This window comes from Falco rusticolus, chromosome 5 (assembly GCF_015220075.1).
Source record: "Falco rusticolus isolate bFalRus1 chromosome 5, bFalRus1.pri, whole genome shotgun sequence".
Lineage (NCBI taxonomy): Eukaryota > Metazoa > Chordata > Aves > Falconiformes > Falconidae > Falco > Falco rusticolus.
The window spans coordinates 56109262-56115579 of NC_051191.1; positions in this window are offsets into that span (position 1 = coordinate 56109262).

Below are 6318 nucleotides of genomic sequence, written 5' to 3' on the forward strand. Positions count from 1 at the left end.
GCTTTTTGGGTTTGTGTAACTTTCTGATAAAATCTATTTTGCTTAAATGGAATGTGGAAGTGCTTTAATTAAACTGTATATATAAATTTGTGGTTTAAATTGCAACTAAATGCTTAAGGGCTTGTCTTCATGACAAAATGAACTGAAGTTACAACTTGAGTGTTGCTGCGTGCTTGGCTTTTGGTCATGCTCTTGATCTCCTGTTCCCAAGAGGAGATACTTGGAGTAGGCCACCCCTCAGTATAGGCTGAAACTCTACTTCTTCATTCAAGCTGTTGTGTATGTGCTTTGCATGAATTAGAGTATCTAGGATACAGATTTATTCCCTACAGTTTCCTGTTACTCCATCTTGGCTCTTTGTGTCTGTCGACCCATGACTAGACAAAAGGTGACCCCTAGCTAGTAGAAATGGTCATATCTGTGTCCTGCCTGCTTGCTTACATGTCAGTGGGCCTTATTCAGAGCTGATTGACTCAAGAAAAACATGTTAATGTTAGCAATCTAGCTGAATTCTTGTTCTCTGGGAATGCGCATCCCATGACTCCCTTGGTGTGTGGTTGGGGTTTTTTTTTTGCTTTCCGCTAAGTTAATTGAGATACCTGGACCGACCTCATCTCAGTTCCCTGAGTTGACATGTGGACATTGAAAAAGCTAAACTGGTTTGAACAGAAGTGCAAACGCAGGAACTTAACTACATGGAGATGGGCAAAGATGATTTTTTTAATCGTCCAAATGTGGAACATAAGTGGCTATATGAGGAAGTTAATATTTTCAGTGCTTGCTCCAGTATTTACTGGATGGTCCTTCAGGTTATTTGTTTCCATTGCAGTGCAGAGTAGGGGTGGTTCTTAGTACAGTGGCAATAATCAACTCTGTTGATAATTTTGACTCTTAAAAGCTGCCAGTGTCTGTGAATGGTTCAGCTAGTGCAGCCGTGGTGTCAGAGGTGCTGACCTGTTTCAGCTGTGCATTTCTGCCGTTTGGAGCAAGTCACGTACTGCGCTGTTCGGCTGGTCCAGTGCCACTGACGAGGTGACGGTAGTCTGGCAGAGTACGATGATACACTTGCAGCTGACTGGTAGTAAGAGTGTCATAGCCTTGCTGCTCTGTGTGTGAGTGTGAGTTTCTTGTCTGTCCTCTGTAGTTCAAACTGCTGTCCTAAGGGAAAATAAATGTCAGGTCAGATGCCTGTTCCAGCCTGTACTACTTCACAGTGAGCCCTACTGCATAGTAATACGTGGAATGCAAGGCTTGGTGCCTTTACCAGAATTTTTTTGAAAATTTCTCACACTTCAGTGTTTGGCTGTGAATAAAGGTTATTTGTTAAAGCGGCTTGGTTTGTCTTTGTTGGATGACAATGGGCAGGAGCCAGGCTGTCTCAAAGTTGGGTGAAGATGGGTGGGATGAGACTAGGCAGAGCAGTGATAGGTCAGAGCCTGAATACGTTAACAATAAGTATTTTAAAACCATGTCGTAGGAGCAGCTTGTTGCAAGAGGCTAGCAGTAGTACCTGTAGTTTAAAATACCTGTCTTGAAATGCCACTTCGGTTTTCTTTTCTGTTAACTTCAGGGCCTTTGTATAAAGCTGGTACAAGCCACGCTTGCATATACCTGTACGTCTCTCCTCTGTGAGATGTGAGCGCAAACAAAATGGTTGTAGGAGCTTGTAGCAACTGCTGCCTGAGCACAACCCTTCACCCAAAGGGCTGGGAGGTTGTGGACCTCGCCAGAGTGAGCTGGAGCCAAGGTCAGCTTTGGCATGTACCTTCCTGTGGATCATGGCACTCCTGATGGAAAGTGTTCAGAGCCCCTCTGAAATCCCACAGGGCATCTAGCCTGAGGGACACTGCAGTGTTTTCAGGGTCGTAGGGCAAGCAGGTTGTTGGAATGGCGGTAGAGGCTGGCGGGTTCTTTCACTGGCTGCAGGGCAGTCCTAGTAGTGGCTGGCACTGGTACAGAAGTGGATTTCCATCCTTGAGCCAGAGGGTAATTCGCTAGAAAAACAGTGGCAGTATTCTGATGCCTAGAGAAAGGTGTCTGTACCTTATTCAGCGCTTTGCAGAGGTGAGCCTCAACCTTATTTCATATATGATGGAGTGAGGGCAGCATTGTAGGAAAGTAATTTTGGGTTACCAAAGAGCTGAAATAAGAGTCAAAAATGGCAGCTTCCAATTGGATGCAGAGACCGCTATGCTGAGTACTACAGGACAGGTCATAGGAGGTCAGTAGTGCGGTATAAGCAAGTACAAATACAGAGGAAGCGGGAACAATTTCATCTTGTGTGTGTGACACACAACAATGTGACAAAGAAATGAAGCAGGTCAGGTGTTGGCTTCTGGATCTGTGTTACGGAGCACCAAAAAAATTCAGGTGACTGGGCTACAAGTCGTTTACCACCTTGTGAATCAGAGCTTAGGCAAGTCATGGTCTGGTGTGGTCCTCACAAGCAGGAACTTCATGGGAGACAAACCTTCCCTCACCCCCACTGGCTGGAGGTCCTGCTGAATGTAAATATTGAGGGCTTCCCTGGAAATCTGAACCTTGATGGCTAACAAAATCAAGAAGTTAACTTGTAATCTTGCTAATGAAGTGTCATTACTGTACCTGTCTTTGATGTACAAATGGGCTTTTGAAATGTATATTCTAGATGAATGGTCTCAGACAAGCTTGAGATCTTACCAATAAATAAATGTATTTGCAGAATGCGTTAGGACTCTTTTGTTAAGTGAGTAAGAAACTTTGCCACCTTTGTTGTTGCACACATTTACTAAACCAGGATTTCTTTAGCATACAAACATTGCAATGGCTACAAGGAATACAAGTTGCTACTATGTGTAAATAAATTAAATGTGAAGGTTTACAGAATTGGGGGTAACAGTTTATGTTGGAATTTCTGAAGTACAGCAGCTGAAGCAGTCAGGTGGCAAGTGTAATCTGTATAGAGCAAAGGTATTCAGAAAGACAAGGTACTTATTAATCAACTGTAAGGTAAATAATGAGGAGGTGAGGTCTAAATCAGTTAATAGCAAAGGGAAATCCATTAGTCTCTTTAAAATCTTAAACCTTTAGTTTCTTAAATCTAATGTTCTCACTCTAGAGGGTGAGAGTTTCTAGAAACAAGTTTGCATTTTGCATTTCAGAAAGAATCACAGTAGTCACAGAACAACCAGTGCAGTGTTTAATAACATTACCTTTTAAAATAAGCTGAAGGTACAGATTATTAGGAAGTCATCAGAATTGGATGGAAAAATACTGAGGCATTACATTGAGAAGGAAGCGGCTGAGCTGCTGCCAAGTGCATTGCCTCTCATTAGAGAAAATTCATGCCGAAGTTCAGCCACTAGTGTCTAGTTCTCATCTGGAAAAAAAAAGCACCATGTGCCATCTGTGCTTTCCTATTTCAGATTGTTAAAAATTGATCTAAAAAATGGCTTATTGCTAATAGTTTATAAGGAAAAATGGAACACAACTGTTCAAAAGAAGATTTGCTCTAGATTTTTTGTGTGTTATCCTACAGTAAGGAAAAGTACTTGTGAAAAATGGATTTTCTGAAGCCATTTTGTAACCCATGATACTTTTTCTTTAGTCTCTTGTGTGAAAATTATTCAAACCAGAAGAAATAAAAAGCAAAACTGGAATGAATTAGTAGCCTTTTTGCAAAAAACCAGAAGACCACAAAAATGTGCAATTAGAACAGATGTTAGACATCTGTCAAGTGGTGCCTGGGAAAAGAAAAACAATTTTTTTTCTTTTTGTGTTTGACACAAAATTTGTGTTTGACAATTACTTAGTCTATGTAAAACTAAAGGTGGCTAAGGAACGTTTGGTCTGAACTAGTAAGGCTGTTGAACAAGTAGCGTAATAGGAGATTGAATTGAATAATGGCAAATGCAAGTAATTTAAACTGAAAATTGATTCAACTTCCCTGACATCCCTAAGCCTAGATGAAGTGTGTAGGGAAAACTCTGTGGCATTCCAAAGGCTCAAGTCCAAATCTGTTCAGGCGAAGTGCACACATACATGTACTCAAAAAATGGGCTTTCTAACACGTTTGTGATTACAAAGCTTTCTTCTGGAACAGGCTGGTGTTTCCATGGTCTTGTATTTAAGCCCGATCTTGCCAAGTTTGTGTTATCAAACATTGTGCTATTTAATGAATTCAAACTGTCAGTACATGCAGCCTCATTTGTTAATCTCTAGTTGCTTTAATCTATGATGTACTGGGAGTATGATCCAGTTTATCAACCTTTTCTGAAAGATAGTTTTGCGACAGGTTCAGAAAGTCCTTTTGAATGTAGCAATTGAATTTGCCTTAACATGTTTTCACTCTAATGAATTGAACTTCCAAGCAAAAAAATAGGAGATGTGCATTTCTAAATTGTTTTTGTAAATTAATGTTAGAATAAGGATAGTAGTACGGTAAAATTGGTTTAAATTCAGAGTTCATCCTTTATTTGCTAAGGTAAAACAGTGCAGAGGCAGCAGGTTTGACCTCTGGAGTCACTACCAGTGTCCTCATTCTTTGTCATGAATCAGAAACAAAGCTGTGGGCCAGCCAAAGAAAATCTGTCAAGGTTAAAGTTTCTCGAGATCTGTAACCTCCTTGTACAGGAATCTACAGAATCAAAATTATGGAAACAAGAAATTGCTAAGATGTTACACTAAGTTAGTGTACAGAGAATGTGTTTGTATTTGTAGTTGCTTTAACTTGGCTCACTTCTAGGCTTTCTAGTAGAATTGACAAATTTGAGGAAAAGGAGGTGCCATGGGCCTTCTGCCCTTCAGTAACCTCCTCTTGCCGGGATTATGTGTTTGCCTGGAAACCCTTTGAATTTGCAGCATTTCTGTGAAGGCCTAAGGCCATGTCTTCATGAAAATTTTTATAGATATGTTCCATTTTTTTCCTTACAGAACACACTGGCATGTCTTCATTTAATCTGTAGTATTTCCATGGTTTTTCTTGGACAGCTACACTAGATCTGTATGTTCCAACAACAAAGTAAATTGGTTTTGAAATATTGCGATTGTTGTGTTACCTCTTAATATTCTGTTTTGCAGGATATACAGGGCATAGTGTTGTATTTAAAATGTTGCTAAATAGAATAGTAATAGTATAGAATAGTGGGTGCCCATTTATGATGGAAATCCAATCTGCAGTACAAACTCTTGGTGAAAGCTTCCCTCTGCACAAGAAGGACGGAATCACAAAGAACAGCAGTAATGTGAGTTTGCGTGCTGCTTGAGGCGTTTCTTCCAAAAGCATACGTACCTGATTGTGCAAAGTCTCCTTGTGTAATTATTCCCTGGTTTTGTAAAACCTAAGCTGCTGTAGTGACAGGAGATTGCCAGTGAACTGTGTACACCTTAATTCTAAAAAAAGGTTTCAGTCTTTTGCATGTAGGGGGGTGTCACAGGTGAATTATTAAGAGAAGTCATCATTGTGGGCTTAAACTAAAAACTAAAAGGGTTTTATTAATGATTAAACAATGATCAAATGATAATTAATTGATGACTGAATGAAAATGAAATGGTAATTCAATGGTTATTAATCAGTAATTGAGTGGTAGTCAAACAGTGATTTGACAATGATTTAAATTATGATGTAAATAATTTAGAAGGCAGTGAAACACTCTATTACTTACTACATTTCTAATAATTAAGCTATCGTTGGATATATAGAAAAATGCTGCTAGCATACAAGATACTTTTAGGCCTAATGTAAAATGTTGCTTACCTCATTACAGATATCAGATGCCAGGTAGGGGGGGTCTCAACCTCAAAGAGCAACTTTGAGAGGCATCCCTGCTCAAGGGGGAGACCGCTGCTGAGCAGCTTGCTGCTGTACTGTAGCGCTCAATGAGCGCATGGAGGCTACAGATATTTACAGTATAAAATGATGGACTTGTAGTCAGTCAAACCCCCTTTTAGTGTGTGCAGTTGTGCGGCTGTAGCAGTTTCAGTTTTGCGTAGTCGCAGCTCAGGCTGGAACTGTCAGCTCCTGGTGTCTTACCTAAACTCCTTAGGTAAGACTCCTCCAAGGCATGTGGAAGTAAACAAGTGAGTCTTTATGCTGGCCTAAACTCCTTAGTTCCTGAGAAGGTGCCGTCTAGCACAATTCTCAGGATTTGCACTGCACAGCTGATTGCAGTCAGGTGTCTTTGTCAGTGATGCCTGAACCAAAGTACTGCTCACTCAGTCAGAGTGGGTGCATCCATTGCAGGGAATCTTAAAAAATAAAATACTGGGACTACCAGTGGTATCAGCCTTGCATAAAAGAATTGAGAGTTGTGGCCTCTTAGGTTGCTGGTGTCAGAGTCT